Below are 19385 nucleotides of genomic sequence, written 5' to 3' on the forward strand. Positions count from 1 at the left end.
TAGCACTCTTGACGCGGTTCAGGCGAGCATGAACCATTTATGTTAGCTTCATCTGCAGGTAGCGGCTGGTGCAAAGTAAAGAGTACAAACCGGTAATTCGAGGTATGTTGGTCGAGTTCTTATGAGACAACTGCTTAATTTTTTATTTTCAATATTTACGTTACTTACACTGCAGATAAGTGGAAACAATGCTCAGTACATTGCATTTATTAATATTTTCATAAGAAACGTGGAAAAGGAAGTCAAAGTGAAATTCGGGATTGAAAATAAATTTCCATTATGGGGCTGTTGTGTGTACACGAGGTAGTTCGTATATAAAATTAGATACCATTAATATTTTAAAGTTGATGACTTACATTTGCTGGAGTGGCATTCATCTTAAAGACAGGGGAAGCAATAATTTTCTCTGTACCTTCCACACGTTATAAACACCTCGTTTTAACAGTTACATTTTGCTTTAAAGCTTCTATAGAAAAAAGCTAGTTTTCATAAAAGATTCTCTCTCATAGCACGTTTTAGCATCAAACCCCGCTCAACCCAAAATTTCGTCAAATATTGGGAGGATAGCTAATGATGAACAGTGGAATGTGTTTTGATGCAATCGTCTCCAAGGTAAGAATGAAACTAACGCAATGCAAAGCCCTGAAAGCTTTAATTATAGTCCATTCTTGAAATTTCGGTTATTCAGGGTAACGTAAAAATTGAAAATAAAAAGGAAAAAAGCTTCCGCACACGTTCTCGCCTCCACAACCCTCGGATTACCGTTCTGTAATCTTTCCGCTGCCCCAACACCAACTGCTGTTATGAAACTGCGTTTTTTTTCCCCTATACGCTTGGCCATTTGGAGCTTCCACTCTTGCTATTTTCAGTTCTGGCCAAGCCCTAGATGTATCATCAATTCGGACGAATGTTTTCCTCAATTCTTCCTAGAATTTGTCCCATCTACCGAGCTTCTCTTCATTGATCTCCAAGCACCGCTGGGCTGTGCTGTCCAAGTAAAAGTAAACATTTTTGAAACACGTCAAGTCATCCTTCCTGTTGTATATGGCACCTAGGTCGAAACCTTTAAACCGTTTCAGCAGATCCTGACGAGCCTCTCCAGAAAACACTGCTGGATGCCTGTTCTGCTGTTCTGGAATCCGTTGCTTTCCTGATCATACGACCTGGGGAACGATGTATTGCTTGTATTCCGGTTCCTGTCCGTGTAGGCGATGGCGTTTACGTAGTCTGTCTATGGTGATTTATATGCTGTGAAATACCGGCGCCTCCACCAAATAATATCACATCGTAACCACAGTCAAGCCCAAATCCATAGTAAGGGTCATCAACGAAGTTCAACATTTGTACGTAAAGGACGTTTTATACGAACACCAAAATACAGCCAGAAAACTCAACTTCTGTAATATCCTGCAAGAGTCTCGTCACAGCTTTTTGGACATATTGTGTTGTTTGAAAATGGTGTCCTTTGACCTCCGTTTGACTCTTGGAAATAGAAAAAAGTCGCACAGAGCGATATCTGGTGAATAAAGTGACTGTGGTGGTACTGAAATTTGTTTTGAGGTTAAAAATTGCTGTACCTACAGAGCAGTATGGGATAACGCACTATCGTGATGCAGAATCCAATTATCAGCAATGTTAGCATGGACACAAAGAGCTCTTTTACGAAGTCCTTCTAAAATTTCTTTGTAGTAATATTAGTTAACTGTTTGTCCAGGAGGCACCCACTCCTTATGACCAATTCCCTTGGAATAAAATAAGCACAGAAGCATGCGTTTCGCTTTTGACTTTGACATGCGAGCTTTTCTTGGTCTGGGTGATCCCTCGAGCACCATTGCGAGCTTTGACATTTTGTCTCTGGATTATACTGAAAAAAGCAACTTTCATCACCAGTGATAACACGGCTCAACAATTCTGGATTGATTTCCGTTTGCTTTAACAGATCGGCTGCCACATTTTTCCGTGTTTCTCGCTGTTGTGGTGTGAGATTTTTGGGGACCATTTTTGCACAAATCTTTCTCATACCAAGATATTCAGTTATTATTATACGAATCATTTCTCGATTGATGTTCAGTTCTTCTGCAATCATTATCACGGATAATTTTCGATCAGATCGTACGAGCTCACGCACGCTGGCCAAGTTGACATCCGTCCGTGAGGTTGATGGTCGTCCACTGCGGTCTTCATCTTCAACATTCGTTCTGCCTTCACTAAACATTTTATGCCAACGAAAAACTTGACCTCTTGACATAATCGCCTGTCCAAAAGCCTTCTGAAGCTTACCGTAAGTTGTTGTCGCGTTTTCATTCAATTTAATGCAAAAAGAAATGGCATACCATTGCGCAATATTATGCGGTTCCATTTCCGTGACACACAAACACGCGTTAACTTATTACAGCACGACTTACAACTGAGCAGTTGCATCAATGTGCCGCTTGGACTAGAAGCGGCTTATAGACCAAGGTCAAAGATATTGTGCCTACGCAAGCCTGCAGGGTTGCCAAATCTTGCAAAGAAAATCAGACTCATTGCTTTATTGTCGCACCTCGTACGATGGCGTGCTGAAAGGTAATATCTCCGGTCTCCAAGTTTCTTTACCAGAAAAACTTAAAGCTTTTTAAATAAAACAAACTTTGTTAACGTTTACATCTTTATTCTCCACGTCTACACATTTATTCCTCGACCTAGTCACCCTGGCGATGAACAAGTTTCTCCCAACGCAAGACGAGTTTGTTCATACCGTCACTGTAGAACATTTGGCTTTGTTGATGGAGCCACAACTTATCCTCTGCTTGCACCGTTTCCTCACTACCAAAGCGAAGTCCTCGAAGGCATTCTTTAAGTTTTCGAAACAGTGAAAATAGGACTGGGCCAAGCTGGGAGTATTTGGAGGTAACAGATTACAGCAAACCCAACAACAATGGTTGCAGATGTCGCAGCACTCGTGTGGGATCTGGCATTGTAAAGCTGAAAGGAGAGGATGCTCCATGTGTGGACGAATTTTTTTGTGGTTAGAAACTCGATTACAACACGCTGTTTCTCACGCACCGACACAGTTACGTTACACACCGCCACGATACACGCTGCAATTCTGGGTTCTCTAGCGGAAGAGAGCTGCAACTTGCATCAGCGAAGCGGAAAAATCGACCTAGCAATACGCATGACGTGTAGTGCCTCAACCAATACCGAGGAGAGAAGAGAATAAAAAAATTCGGAGGCATTATTTTTCAGCACGCCTTCGTCGTTTGCCCAGTTGACTTAGTACTAACTACTAATACTACGTTTTCTCTTTAACTTTTATTTCAACTGCTTTTGTACAGTTTACAATTTTTTTGCATTTCTCTCTCTCTCTCTCTCTCGCTCCCTTTTTCGTTTTTTTTTTTTTTGTTTTTTTTTTTTAACATTAAAGTACAGGGTGATTATAATTAAAGTTAAACTTTCAAAACGCTGTAGAAATAACACCACTGGTCAGAATGACGTCAAATTGCGACGGAATATTATCGGAGAAGGGGGAAAACGTATGGCAGAGAAAAATAAATAGTTGCAAGATGTAGCAATATATGGCGCTGTAAGCATAATACTTTAATAGTGGTCGACTACAAATGATTAATGAATCATACAACAATGCCTAAGGTAGACGTTTGACGTTAAACAAATTGTACTACTCAGTATGCATGTGTATACAGCTGTGATACTATTAGTTATGTAAGCCCATCCACCACGGCAAGGTCATATCACAACGGATGGGAAAAATCGGTTTTTAATTGCCCTGATGCCAAACACCGCATAAAAAGCATCACTCACATCGGTTTTTTATTGTCCTGAGGCCAAAAACCGCATAAAAAACATCAATCAAAATCAAATCGGATTATTAATTTCCGTGTGACGCGCAAGACATGTTCAACAAGCTGTCCACCGTTTTCTACAAGTTGAAATCGAGAAACAGCATGTTCCACAACTGATCGAAGTGTTTTCGGGGTCACGTTCAGAATGTGTTGCGCAATGCGTGCCTTCAATGCAGTTAAGTTTGCAATCGGAACACTGAACACAACATGTTTCAGATAGCCCCACAGCCAGAAGTCACGCGGACTAAGATCAGGTGACCGGGATGGCCAGGCCGTAGGGAAATGGCGACTGATGGAAAATGGAAATGAGCGTTTGGCGTCATTGGCCGGGAGGCCCCTCGCGGGGCAGGTCCGGCCGCCTTGGCGCAGGTCTTATTACATTCGGCGCCACATTGGGCGACCTGCACGCCGGATGGGGATGAAATGATGATGAACACAACACAACACCCAGTCCCTGAGCGGAGAAAATCTCCGACCCAGCCGGGAATCGAACCCGGGCCCAGAGGACGGCAATCCGTCACGCTGACCACTCAGCTACTGGGGCGGACGGCGACTGATAATTCTAGCATTTCCGAAATGGCGCTTCAGCAGCTGCTTAAGTGGATTTGCAATGTGCGGACGTGCGCCATCTTGCATAAAAATGATCCCACCCACACATCCACGCTGTTGGGGAGTTGGAATGACGTGGTAACGCAAAAGACACTGATAGCGCTTACCAGTGACGGTACAGGTAACAGGATCGGAAGCACCTGTCTCTTCGAAAAAATATGGCCCTATGATAAATAATGCCGTAAACCCACACCACACAGTGATCTTTTCAGGATGAAGTGGTACTGGTTGATTTGCGTGTGTACTTTCCGTTGCCCATATAAAAAATTCTGTGGATTGACATATCCTATTCTACACCGGTTTGAAAGTTTAACTTTAATTATATTTACCCTGTACTTTATAGTGTAATACCGAATAATAGTGTTTTACAGCTAATGGATTTCATTTATTAGTATTACAGAGATTTGGAACATTTGATAAGATGATGAAATCTCTCAATTTGAATGTTCCCACAGATTAACATTTTTATATGTGTATTTTTTTCTAATGTATGCTATCTAGTGCTTACATGACAATGAATGACATGTATGTAGTACATTTTGTTCAGCACATAGATTCATGTCACCAAATGAACTACAAAAAAACTATGTTTTTACTTGACATATGGACAAATGCATTACCTAACTGAAATTCTGATAAAAGCAAATGGCAGTGATCCAGTATCATATGAACAAGCATGATCTTCACGTAAGTGACGAATAAAACTGAATTAAATTGAACTGATGCTATTCAGTATATTTTTTGAGGCGATACATCATGCACCAAATACGTACGCCTGCAGTATCTAAATGTACATCTGGAAGAGCATAAATCAGGATGAAGTCAACAGTATCTACAACACGTATTTCAGTGCACCTCTTTATAACACACATATATATTTCATTCTGTATTCGGTGGAGCAAGGTGGATTGTTGCAGAACTTTGTTCTTTTCAGGCGGCCATGTGGCCGAGCGTTTCTAGGCGCTTCAGTCCGGAACCGCGCTGCTGCTACGCTCGCAGGTTCGAATCCTGCCTCGGGCATGGATGTGTGTGATGTCTTTAGGTTAGTCAGGTTTAAGTCTACGGGACTGATGACCTCAGACGTTAAGTCCCATCGTGTTCAGAGCCATTTGTTCTTTTCAACCAAATATTCAGGTAGGCTGGGTGTGGGGCAGTGTGGATCCAGTTTGTGATATTTGCGACAGGATTTCCAGTTACCCAAGGAAAACCTCGTTCACTACATTTTTTGTGTACTTTTCATTCTTTAGCTACAGTAGATTGTTCCAGCAACGACGCATTGTATAGTCAGGGACTTTTCAACTAAATTCCAGGGGAGTTATTAGTAGCGCAAAGGGAGACCCAACTGGGATATTTGAGTGGGTACTTCCAATTCGGTATCTGCCTCACATCGAAGGTAAGCCTCTCGAAAACCTTCTCAGAAGCAGGTGATTGGAACTATTTTTAATTTAAATATGGCCGATTTTGCTTATGGCTGCAAAATATTTTTAAATTTTTTGTTTATTGCGATTACAATTTCGAGTATTGCTCACCCTCAGGCAGAAGTTACAAATGTAAATATACACACACGCATAAACACAGCCGCTGAAACAAACACCAAGGGAATTGTATAACACTAACCGTCACCGATTACTATGAAAATTTTGTTGTAAAAATTACTGCTTACTACTACTGGCTCTTTAGGGGATGATGTAAACTTTAAGGTTTTTACTAGTTTATGCGTTAAATCACGATTTGTTGCATTTTTGCGGCTGGTTGAGCCAATAAAAAATCACGGTTTAAAGATATGCTTCACTTTATTCCACTTGTGACCCTGGCATTCCAAGATTTTCCTAAATGATAAATTTATTAGTTCATAACAGAATACAATAACTCTGTTCTACTCATAGCGAAAAATTCTCAATGATATGTGGTGTATGTATACTACCACTATTACTTTTCTGCGTGCCCAAGAGAACAGACTTCCAGTGAAAACAACTGATATGTGAATATAGTATCTTTGAGTTATCTTTAGAGTCTCTAAGTTGCTGTCAGCTACAAATTACCGATATTATTGTAACGCTGTACACAAAAACATAAATACAGTCGTCAGTGCAACCATCAAAGGAATACGAACGGTGTCCGGGTCATAATCAGAAAAATACAATAGTAACATTTCTTATGTTGTAAGTATTTCTTTCTATTATAAATTTTAATGGTCTTGATCACAAAAAATGTAACTACAGTTAGATGATAATTGCTTTCTGTTGTCTAATAACCATTCTCAGCTCTTCGTAAATAAACAGAAAATGTTAGTGTGAAGGTATTAAAACATTAAAAATAGTAAAACATTAAAAATGTGCTTTCAATGATACCTAAGTACAGTGATATCCACAACAACATCGTTACTATGCTTGTCATCGTCCAAAGGCTGGTCAAAACGCGACTATTGGTATAAAAAACCAGTATGAGACTAATCTTTGTCCATGCTTGCATGCAGGGATGTGTACAAATTGTTTAAAACTAGATACTCCCCCATTAGCACAGGCAATTAGAACTAGAAGTGAAGTTATATTGTTAAAGATTAAAATACGTGAATTATACAAGATTAAAGACCTACATGAAAGGGGGGTTTGAAGAATACAGTTTCAACTTCGCAACGTTCTGTCCAGTCTGAACATAACCATGTACACTAATATTCTCTGGCATGTGGCTAAGCTTGTTGAACCCATTTATAGGTGACACAAAAAAATTTATATATAAGAAAATGCTTTAAAAGGAACTTCTAAAAGTACACACATTCTCTGATAGAACAATCAGTCTTAGATTTCGTTAACTAATGAGGAGCAAGCTATGCTAAAAAATCTTACGCTACAATTTTGTCCTGAGCTTAGGCTGACTAAAAATAAGAAATTAATGCCAAAACAGAAGTAGCCACTGAAGTAGTTAAGATGACTAAATTCAATATAACTGATACCGCTGTTAAAATCAAATACTTTCTAATAGAACAGCATAATGCTAACAATGCAACTAATAAAAGCAATCAGATGTTGAATAAGATAATGAGAAAGCCATCCTTACTGACACTGATGAAGATAACACAGTTGCCATTACCAACGATAGCGACTATATTAAGAAAACAGAGTGCTCATTTAATGCAAATGGCAGTACTGAGATTAAGAAACATCCCTCTAAAGTATTTCGTAACACCATAAAAAGATGAAGATTACTACTTAGAGCTAGTGAGAAGAAGTCTGTTAGAATGGTGAATCCCAGTATCCCACAGCTAAGATCTTAAATTAAAATTCATAGAGAAGAGAACTATGAATTGAAAAAAGTGCAAAATAAAAAATTAAAAGAGGCTTATATTTTTAACAGTTCTTTAGTGTGAAGAATAGTTATGAGCTTGTTAAAATGTATGCAGAAATTAAAATCGTTGATGGTATGAAATTAGTATCTCCAGACATTGGCAACTTGCATACAAATATCCCAACCCAGAAAGTATACGTTTAGTAAAGGCAAATTCATTGTTGCATAAGATTAGTAGAGCCAGAGTCATCGAACTGGTAATGTTGCTAGAGCTGTCACTAACGTGTAACCTGCTTGTTTTTAATGGAAAGGTATATCACCAAAAAGATGGACTTGCTATGTGCAATAGTCTAGCTGGCACATTAGCTGAAATATTCATTAATCATCTGGAAAACAACTTGTTTAAAAAATGCAGTGTGCTATAGTAAGAAAACTGTGTCTTACAAACGATAATTAGAGGATACAATTCTTCTAGAAAGCAGCAAATATGACAAATTATTAGACAACCTTATTAAGTGATATGCACTCTAAAAATTAATTTTCCTTTAATTAAACAGAATTATTTTATTAATAATATTGACTGGAAATTATTGGCAAAAATGACAAGCTTGTTTTCGAAATATAGAGAAAACTGACGTGTAGAAACGTTATAATTAACACACATTCGTACCACCCACAGCATTAAAAAAAAGCGTTTTTTAAATCTATCATCCAGTGTCTCTTGTGGTTAGTTATTCAGTCGGACGAGACCAACAAGGAAATGGAAATTTTAAAGCAGATTGCAGTATCTAATGTCAGTAATATTTATTGTAAAAAAAGAGACTCTCACAAAAAGCTAATGACACCACCTTGACTAGAAACAATAAAGGAAAGTTGAAAATAAAGTGTGATGCCATGACATACAACAGTCAAGTATCACTGAAAATTAACCTTTTTTTCGAAAAACAAACCTAAAGACAGGCTTCCAAACTACGAATATCTTAAAATCACGTATTAGACACAAAAATGGTCTCAAGCACGATAAATTTCTAATTTCAGAAACATATAAAATTAACTGAAATGTCTGTGACCAATATTGCGTTGGTCAAACGCAACACTCTTTGAAAACACAGTTTAGTGAGCACATCTGCTGCCAGTATAAAGGAACTTTCGGGGTGCGTATTACTACAGAACAGCATTCTGTTCAAAATATTAATAAAAATATGGAAGTGTGGCACATTGCAATCAAGGGAGGTTGTGAGACGTACAGGGAGAAATCGAAATGTATAGTAAAAAGAAAGATTCTCCTGAGCTAATACTCGACGAGCAACGAGATTAAAGTCATTGCTATTATTTTAACATTTTTGGTGACCTACTTTAAAGAGAGAAAATTTAGTATTTTAACAAATTACTTTGTCGATAGATAGGAAAATCCATATTTTGAATGTGTTCTACTTCGAAGGATGGCAACACAGTCTCATTGTCTTCCCGTCGCCCACGTTGCTCGTGCTTCGACATCGGCTCTCTTATTGTTTTAATACTGCTATAAACATATTTTTTAATTTTTTTAGGAGCCAAATTAACTGAAAGGTAATTTTTCTGTTTGTTTCCTTAGATTTGAGGATCGTTTTGAGTAAACTGAAATTGGTTATTGCAGTGTTGTTACTATGTTTTATTGTGATCAAGACAATAATACGAGGACAGTTCAATAACTAATGCAACACATTTTTTTTTCTCGGCCAATTTTGGTTGAAAAGACCGGAAATTTCTTGTGGAACATTTTCAAACATTCCCGCTTCGTCTCGTATAGTTTCATTGACTTCCGACAGGTGGCAGCGCTGTACGGAGCTGTTAAAATGGCGTCTGTAACGGATGTGCGTTGCAAACAACGGGCAGTGATCGAGTTTCTTTTGGCGGAAAACCAGGGCATCTCAGATATTCATAGGCGCTTGCAGAATGTCTACGGTGATCTGGCAGTGGACAAAAGCACGGTGAGTCGTTGGGCAAAGCGTGTGTCATCATCGCCGCAAGGTCAAGCAAGACTGTCTGATCTCCCGCGTGCGGGCCGGCCGTGCACAGCTGTGACTCCTGCAATGGCGGAGCTTGCGAACACACTCGTTCGAGATGATCGACGGATCACCATCAAACAACTCAGTGCTCAACTTGACATCTCTGTTGGTAGTGCTGTCACAATTGTTCACCAGTTGGGATACTCAAAGGTTTGTTCCCGCTGGGTCCCTCGTTGTCTAACCGAACACCATAAAGAGCAAAGGAGAACCATCTGTGCGGAAATTGCTTGCTCGTCATGTGGCTGAGGGTGACAATTTCTTGTCAAAGATTGTTACAGGCGATGAAACATGGGTTCATCACTTCGAACCTGAAACAAAACGGCAATCAATGGAGTGGCGCCACACCCACTCCCCTACCAAGAAAAAGTTTAAAGCCATACCCTCAGCCAGTAAAGTCATGGTTACAGTCTTCTGGGACGCTGAAGGGGTTATTCTGTTCGATGTCCTTCCCCATGGTCAAACGATCAACTCTGAAGTGTATTGTGCTACTCTTCAGAAATTGAAGAAACGACTTCAGCGTGTTCGTAGGCACAAAAATCTGAACGAACTTCTCCTTCTTCATGACAACGCAAGACCTCACACAAGTCTTCGCACCCGAGAGGAGCTCACAAAACTTCAGTGGACTGTTCTTCCTCATGCTCCCTACGGCCCCGATCTCGCACCGTCGGATTTCCATATGTTTGGCCCAATGAAGGACGCAATCCGTGGGAGGCACTACGCGGATGATGAAGAAGTTATTGATGCAGTACGACGTTGGCTCCGACATCGACCAGTGGAATGGTACCGTGAAGGCATACAGGCCGTCATTTCAAGGTGGCGTAAGGCCGTAGCATTGAATGGAGATTACGTTGAAAAATAGTGTTGTGTAGCTAAAAGATTGGGGAATAACCTTGCGTATTTCAATGCTGAATAAAACAACCCAAGTTTTAGAAAAAAAATGTGTTGCATTACTTATTGAACTGCCCTCGTACATCATGATAAATAACGCAGATCACCACTGATCAGTGGGTCTTCCTCAGCCGATGATATCATGTCTCATGCGTTTGTTATTTAACTGTCAAGAGGGAATATACAAACGAAAGTTGGAGCCACAATCACCCATCAAAGCAATCTGCATCCTCGTAAACACCGTAAGGTAAAGCTAAAACTGTCGTCAGCCCAAAGGTTTACTTGAAGAACCACTCTGTTTCACTAGGTGTGGTCCTGTCGGAGGTCGTGTGCCCCTGCCTCCCTCCGAGATGTGAACTGACTTACCCAGCCATTTACAGGGGAACTTATAGTTCATCGTGGACTACAAACAACTGTGCAACTCGGCAGTATTCACACAAACAATGCCAGAGATGAAAGAAAGGATAAACGATTTAGGCAGCGTACCGGAAAAAGAATGGTACTAGGCCACTTTCATTATGAAAACAAATTTACTTCTAATAATGGCACGAGTAATTAAGTGCTTGTCTAGCTAAATGCTTGGTCATTTCAATTCCCGGGATACCGACATGTTTTAGATATAGAACTAGACAGCGTATAACTAACAGAGACAAGGTCATGAATAGCACCTTGTGAGGGGTGATAAGAGTTACATTGATTAATAGCTTGGAGACTGTTCATTGAGTCACTATAAATTAAAACGTGGTCGAGGGATGTCTGTTTAATAAACTTAGAGGTCTATCAATAGTTATCAGCATCACTGTAAAAACACTACACATCACTGTAAAAACACTACGCATTCCAGAAGCGAATCCTGTCCATGGCTTTACAGCCATCACTGTACATGGTGATAGCATGATGGTACCCCTGAAGAATTGAGAGAAACACACGCCGAAATGTCATGGGGCGACTGACACTTTAGGTCCTTGAAACTCATCAGTCCTCATTCGTGGTCTGGGTACTAACATAGCGGGCGTTTGTGCAGGTAAACACGTGACGCACATTCTAAGGGGGTATGCGGAAGTTCCAGCCTAGAGCCTCGAAGCGTATTCCAAGTGGTAATCCCACCCAAGGTTGGGGGGGGGGGAGGGGTGGATTAGGTGGTCGACATTCCTTTTATGCAAAAAGAATATTTCACGTTGGATGAGTGGGAAATTTTCGGGCGATAGTTGTAAAAGTGAGCAAGAGTTGGTACTGTCGGAACTGAAGATGTTGGTTAGTTGGTTGGTTGGTTGATTCGGGGGAAGGGACCAAACAGCGAGAGCATCAGTCCCATCGGAGTAGGGAAAGATGGGGAAGGAAGTTGGTCGTGCCCTTTCAAGGGAACCATCCCTGCACTTGCCAGAAGCGATTTAGGGAAATCACGGAAAACCTAAATCAGGAAGGTCGGACGCGGATTTGAATCGTCGCCCTTCCTACTGCGACTGAAAAGGTAAAATCCCCAGCTTGGTGAGGTGACTATCTACAGGACTAATTCAGAAGGCATTAGTGGGCAGTCTTAGTCCGCAATGATAGACTGGGTCCAATAATTAAATAGCCAAAGGTGCAGCTGAGCCATAAACATGGCAGCCATGGTCCAAACGGTACGAGGCCAGAACCTAGTAAATATGAAGTAGAAGGTGCGATCTACTACTCAACAGATATCAGAGAGCATTCAGTTTTCGCATGCTGCTAGTCTTTATTTGACTAATAGGTGGCGACTGTCAGCTTTTTATTCAAGAAGGGTCCCAAAAATCTGGACTACGCAACAACATCCAAGCGCTAGCTACTCAAGTAGAGTTCTGGGTCTGGATGGACCATGGTACGACGACAGAAATCAAGGGGAGAACTGGAAGCAATTGGGTAGTGGTCAAGCAGAGACCTTGCGGGTGGCACCTTGGAGCTGGCGTTCATTTAAGACTACAGATCAGGAGTTATTCCAAATGTAAGAGTAGACACTATACATCACGGGGGTGATCAGCGGTTCAACGAGCCTATATCCTCTGAAGAAGAAATCGTTTCCAGTGTAATGGTCCTTTATTTACGTGACCATTACGGCATTCCAACCCCATTCTCGATACCAGTAATATCGTACTACTACTCTGCGAAATAACAGACATATTTTTGTGACAATATTCACATTTGGTTTTATTAATGTATAGGTACTCCGATGTATCGATATATTACAGTGATATGGTTCTTGTGTTTATTCATTTCTGTGAGACTGTCATAATCTTTGACTTACTTGTGACCGTTTTGGCGTAAATGCGCACAGAGCTATCTTTGTTTCACTTTGCAGACGTTGTTATTTCGCTTAGTAAAAGAACAGTCAAGTCTTGTGTTTGGTTAAAGTGGAAATTAAATATATGAAGATTGATACAAAACTATTTTCTTGATGATGTGACAATTAAGAGGAAGTATATGTGAATTTACAAGAAGTTTATTAAAAATGTGGATCGTGAACACCAAGTCAAAAATTATTTCTACCATGCCATTGTTCTGATCTGGGATTGTTTGATCATTAAGAATTTCCTGAAAAACGCATTTGTTAGGTCTTCAAATATTGCTAAAATACAGATCTGGACGTTCTAGCAATCAACAAGATGAGCCATAACGAATTCGACGAAATCTACGTGGGAATCCATTCAAGATAAGTGCCAAATTAATGAGGTTTTTTTTTTTTTTTACAGTGACCTCATTATTTCCATTCTCACGATACCATCCACAGTCAATAACTTAATTGTTGCCCGATAAAGCGAACATATGCTGCGTGAGCAACATTATTAATCTGATTTCTAATCTACTTTGCAAGTGGTGGTATTGTTAGACCAGTTAAGCGGCTGCGCGAGCCATCGGGGTCTCCAAGTCAACAGTGAATCCTCGAAGGTAATAAACAGTCGCACGACAACCGTTTATCACGACTTTCCATTGCCGAACGGTATTTCTAGGTCAACAAACTCTTTGAACATGCGTCCTATTGTCTGCAGTTCTAAATTAAAATGATCGTGTGGCATTGATGGCAGGGAGGCCCCAACCGAAGAAGTTCGGCACCAAAGCTGCAAGTCTTATTTCACGTGACACCACATTGGGCGACTTGCGTGCCAGTGATGATGAACGATGAGAACACAACACCCAATCCACGAACGAAGAAAATCTGCAACCAGGCCGGGAATCGAACCCGCGAACGCTGCCTGGTAGGCAAACGCGTCACCACTCAGCTATGCAGGCGGACTTGCAGTTCTAACTATTAACACTTCACACACTGCTCTGAATATTCTCTAATTTTCTGATTAATCTCACGTTTACTTCCTGACGCCGCAATTTTCGCTGGTGTATTTTACTGCTGTATGACACGTTCCCTCCCCCCCCCCCCCCCCCCCGCCACCCGTAACACAAACAGAGCCCCATAAGTTAGATTAGAATCTGCACTTCCCTGACGCCAGCGGTTGGCTGCGACACGGTCGCTCACGTGGAGCGCCAGTTTTCTGGCGTGCCTAGCCTACAACACCAGCGAATGGCGCGTCAGTGTACAGCCGGCCGCTACTATGGCGGCTCGTAACTTCAACAACGGCGTCACACAAACAGTACGTATACAAGAGTGGCGCGCAAACCATTTCACATTTTGGCTTAGCTTTCTATCATTAACTATTCTAATTTCTCTTAAATTTGTGATTATCCTTTATGTAATGCAATTTGATTATTCGCAATGTAAGAGTGTGCTGGTTAGAAGACTTTAATTAATCGATTACTGGCGAAAGAAACTGAACAAACGATTGGGTCACCACTGTTAAATTGCAGTTCAGTACTGGGAGCCACAGACTGTTCATACGGACACGCAAGGAGCATCCCCCCGCCCTTCCACCCCCTCCGCCAATTGCTACAGATAGTTTGTCGCAGGAAGTCGCGTTTGCAGGCTGTACTTATTACAACCTCAAGTGCTGGATGTTAAATACTGTGTCGAGACTGATTAACACTGTAAGGCCGTCTATGCCGGAGAACTCCTGCAACAGGTTGCTACTGTTGATAACTCAACACACTTCTTGCTAAGGGAAAAACCCTTAAACCCTATCGCTGTTTGAATTTACCAGTAGACCTCTTATGAAACTTTCTGGCAGATTAAAACTGTGTGCCGGGCCGTGACTCGAACTCGGGACCTTAGCCTTTCGCGGGCAAGTGCTCTACCAACTGAGCTACCCAAGCACGACTCACGCCCCGTCCTCACAGCTTTACTTCGGCCAGTACATCGTTTCCTACCTTCCAAACTTTACAGAAGCTCTCCTGCGAACCTCTCATTCTGGAAACCTCTCATTTTTGGACAATAGTTTCTCTCGATAATTGCTAAGCGAAACTGTTTTATTTTTTCGCCAGGACTGCATCGGCTTATTTTCGGTGTGGTTGTGTCGTTCTCCACCATCAAACAAATTCACACAATGGGGTTTAGCAACAAGCTATCGCCGGCCGCGGTGGTCTAGCGGTTCTAGGCGCGCAGTCCGGAACCGCGCGACTGCTACGGTCGCAGGTTCGAATCCTGCCTCGGGCATGGATGTGTGTGATGTCCTTATGTTAGTTAGGTTTAAGTAGTTCTAAGTTCTAGGGGACTGATGACCACAGATGTTAAGTCCCATAGTTCTCAGAGTCATTTGAACCATTTTGAACAAGCTATCATCTTTATGTAGTTAATACAGGCAGTTACATTATGTTTTTACTGGCTCTTCCATAACATTTTACACATTTTTGGGTCCCATCTTAGATTTTTGGTTAAGTTTGTGGGACCCGTGCCCGATACAACTAACAGATGATACTGAACGTAGGCAAAGAATGATGGTACGAATGATCGTAGGTTTGTGTCACAGATACTGAAAAACCTAAACTGGCAGACGTTTTAAAACAGACATTTACCATCTCACAAAAGTCTACTTACAAAGTTTCAAGCACCAGCCTTAAGTGAGGAATCTAGGACTCTTCTGTTAGTTTAGACCATACATTTGTAGCGTTTTTCCTTAAGGTTAGTAATCTCAACAGATACACCTAGCAAGGACTTCAGTCATGAATAATACGAGGCGTATTTTTTAAGTAATATCGTTTTGAAATTACACTCCTGGAAATTGAAATAAGAACACCGTGAATTCATTGTCCCAGGAAGGGGAAACTTTATTGACACATTCCTGGGGTCAGATACATCACATGATCACACTGACAGAACCACAGGCACATAGACACAGGCAACAGAGCATGCACAATGTCGGCACTAGTACAGTGTATATCCACCTTTCGCAGCAATGCAGGCTGCTATTCTCCCATGGAGACGATCGTAGAGATGCTGGATGTAGTCCTGTGGAACGGCTTGCCATGCCATTTCCACCTGGCGCCTCAGTTGGACCAGCGTTCGTGCTGGACGTGCAGACCGCGTGAGACGACGCTTCATCCAGCCCCAAACATGCTCAATGGGGGACAGATCCGGAGATCTTGCTGGCCAGGGTAGTTGACTTACACCTTCTAGAGCACGTTGGGTGGCACGGGATACATGCGGACGTGCATTGTCCTGTTGGAACAGCAAGTTCGCTTGCCGGTCTAGGAATGGTAGAACGATGGGTTCGATGACGGTTTGGATGTACCGTGCACTATTCAGTGTCCCCTCGACGATCACCAGTGGTGTACGGCCAGTGTAGGAGATCGCTCCCCACACCATGATGCCGGGTGTTGGCCCTGTGTGCCTCGGTCGTATGCAGTCCTGATTGTGGCGCTCACCTGCACGGCGCCAAACACGCATATGACCATCATTGGCACCAAGGCAGAAGCGACTCTCATCGCTGAAGACGACACGTCTCCATTCGTCCCTCCATTCACGCCTGTCGCGACACCACTGGAGGCGGGCTGCACGATGTTGGGGCGTGAGCGGAAGACGGCCTAACGGTGTGCGGGACCGTAGCCCAGCTTCATGGAGACGGTTGCGAATGGTCCTCGCCGATACATCAGGAGCAACAGTGTCCCTAATTTGCTGGGAAGTGGCGGTGCGGTCCCCTACGGCACTGCGTAGGATCCTACGGTCTTGGCGTGCATCCGTGCGTCGCTGCGGTCCGGTCCCAGGTCGACGGGCACGTGCACCTTCCGCCGACCACTGGCGACAACATCGATGTACTGTGGAGACCTCACGCCCCACTATACGCCCTCGCTCAAAGTCCGTCAACTGCACATACGGTTCACGTCCACGCTGTTGCGGCATGCTACCAGTGTTAAAGACTGCGATGGAGCTCCGTATGCAACGGCAAACTGGCTGACACTGACGGCGGCGGTGCACAAATGCTGCGCAGCTAGCGCCATTCGACGGCCAACACCGCGGTTCCTGGTGTGTCCGCTGTGCCGTGCGTGTGATCATTGCTTGTACAGCCCTCTCGCAGTGTCCGGAGCAAGTATGGTGGGTCTGACACACCGGTGTCAATGTGTTCTTTTTTCCATTTCCAGGAGTGTATAAAAAGACGTGCCAAGATATCTCAATAATTTTATTTTTACATAAAAGCCTGTACCTTAATCTACGCACTGACGCCATTACAGTCCGATTCTTTCTTGTTTACGTTGTGTACTGAGTGTTTAAGATGCCTCCGATAATCGTGAGTCCCGCCGATTGTGAAGTACGGGCTGTTATAAGATTTCTTAGTGCTAATTAGGCCTGAAAGCGATAGATATTCATAGTGAGATCTGTGCAATTTACGGAGAAAACATTAAGAGTAATGGAATGGTAAGAAAGTGGGTGAGAGCATTTACAGATGGCCGCACAAATGTGCATGATGAACAACGGGGTGGGCGTCCTTCGGTCGTTAACGAAAGTTTGGTGCAGGAAGTGGACCATAAGGTGAGAGAAAACAGACGCTTTGCGATTTCCTCCCTGCGGGATGACTTTCCTAATGTTTCTCGTAGTGTTTTGTATGGGATTGTGACCGAGCACTTGAATGACCGAAAATTGTGCGCACGTTGGGAACCGAAAATGTTGACGGATGTGCACAAACCCAAACGTTTAGACAGTGCATTGACTTTCCCTGAGCGGTACTACAACGACGGTGATGATTTCTTAAGCCAAATTGTTACGGGCGATGAAACACGGGTGGCCTACCTCACACCAGAATCAAAGCAACAGTCCATGGAAGTTGAGAAAGGGCATCGTTTTGCTGCAAGACAATGCCCGTGCGCATGTGGCGAATCGGACCAAAGATCTCATGACATCTTTTCGATGGGAAACTCTAGATCATCCTCCGTACAGCCCCGATCTTGCGCCCAGTGACTACCATCTGTTCCTGCACTTGAAGAAACACCTGGGCGGTCAGCGTCTTCAAGACGATGACGAAGTCAAAACAGTGGCGGTGCAGTGGTTAACAAGTCAGGCGGCAGACTTCTATGAGGAGGGTATTCAAAAACTGGTACAACGTTATGACAAGTGCCTCAATATTGACATAAATTAGGTAGAAAAGTAGATTAAGGTACAGGCTTTCATGTAAAAATAAAATTATTGAGATATCTTAGCAATTCTTTTTTTTTTAATTTCAAAACGGTTCTTACTTAGAAAACACGCCTCGTATATTCTCCTTCACTATTTACAACAGTCTGCCAACGCTGGGGTAACTTTTAGATTCCGCGACTGCAGAAATAACGCTGTTTTGAGGCCAAGAACTCGTCGAGCCTTCTGCAGCGCGCATTTTCATCCGGAAAGGAAGTTCCTCGAAGGTTGTTCGATAGAGAGCGAACATCGTGCAAATCTGAGGGCGCAAGATCAGGTGAATGAGGTGGGTGCGGAAGGACTTCCCAACCCAGATGCTGTCTTGTGTTTTCTGTCAGTCTAGCAGGATGCGGCTGGACGTCGCCCTGGAATGGCATCACTTCACGCAATCTTCCTGATCGTTTTTCTTGGACTGCGTCTGCAAAACATCTCAGTTGTTGACAATAAATGTGAGCAGTGATGGTTTCACCTCGGGGAAGCAATACGGAGAACACCAACCTGCCGCTGTTCCATCAGATGCATAGCATCATGTTTTGCGGATGCGTACAGGTCTTTCCACGGGGAGCTGCTGCTTTGGACTGAATCATTCCTTTCTTTTTCTCATGTTAGCATAAAGACACCATTTCTCGTTATCAGTAACGAGACAGGATGGTAATGGTCAATGTTGCTCAGGATCCAATTGATGAAGAGCAAGCTGATTTTTCTGCTTTTGGCTTAGAGCATGAGTTACCCATACGGCCGATTTTTCAACCATCCTCATTGCATGCAAATGTTGCACGACGGTAGAATGATCACAGTTCATTACATTTACCGGTTCTCGAGTACTCTGACGTGCGTCATTGTCGATTAATGCGTTTAAACTATCTTCATCAAACCCCGAAATTCTTCCTGAACGCGAGAGTTGCTAATGTCAAAACGCTCCTCCGTAAAACTAGAAAACAATTAGCTTGCCGGACTTTGTCCAATAACATTATCCCCATTGTTGTTGTTGTTGTGGTCTTCAGTCCTGAGACTGGTTTGATGCAGCTCTCCATGCTACTCTATCCTCTGCAAGCTTCTTCATCTCCCATTACCTACTGCAGCCTACATCCTTCTGAATCTGCTTAGTGTATTCATCTCTTGGTCTCCCTCTGCGATTTTTACCCTCCACGCTGCCCTCCAGTGCTAAATTGGTGATCCCTTCATGCCTCAGAATATGTCCTACCA

The 19385-nt window shown here is 42.6% G+C and overlaps 1 protein-coding gene across 3 annotated transcripts in view; it reads left to right on the top strand.

The window, feature by feature from the left end:
• Nucleotides 1-19385, top strand: part of LOC126092022 (fatty acid 2-hydroxylase) — a 622506-nt gene that overhangs the window by 302688 nt on the left and 300433 nt on the right. Inside the window, exon 1 of one of the 3 annotated variants that reach the window (XM_049907416.1) lies at nt 14255-14274. The exons of the other annotated variants lie outside the window; for them this stretch is intronic. The gene's annotated coding sequence lies outside the window, so the exon portion shown is untranslated. Of the gene's footprint in view, nt 1-14254; nt 14275-19385 lie in introns of those variants that run through there. 3 annotated transcript variants of the gene reach the window in all.

This window comes from Schistocerca cancellata, chromosome 7 (genome assembly GCF_023864275.1).
Source record: "Schistocerca cancellata isolate TAMUIC-IGC-003103 chromosome 7, iqSchCanc2.1, whole genome shotgun sequence".
Taxonomy (NCBI): domain Eukaryota; kingdom Metazoa; phylum Arthropoda; class Insecta; order Orthoptera; family Acrididae; genus Schistocerca; species Schistocerca cancellata.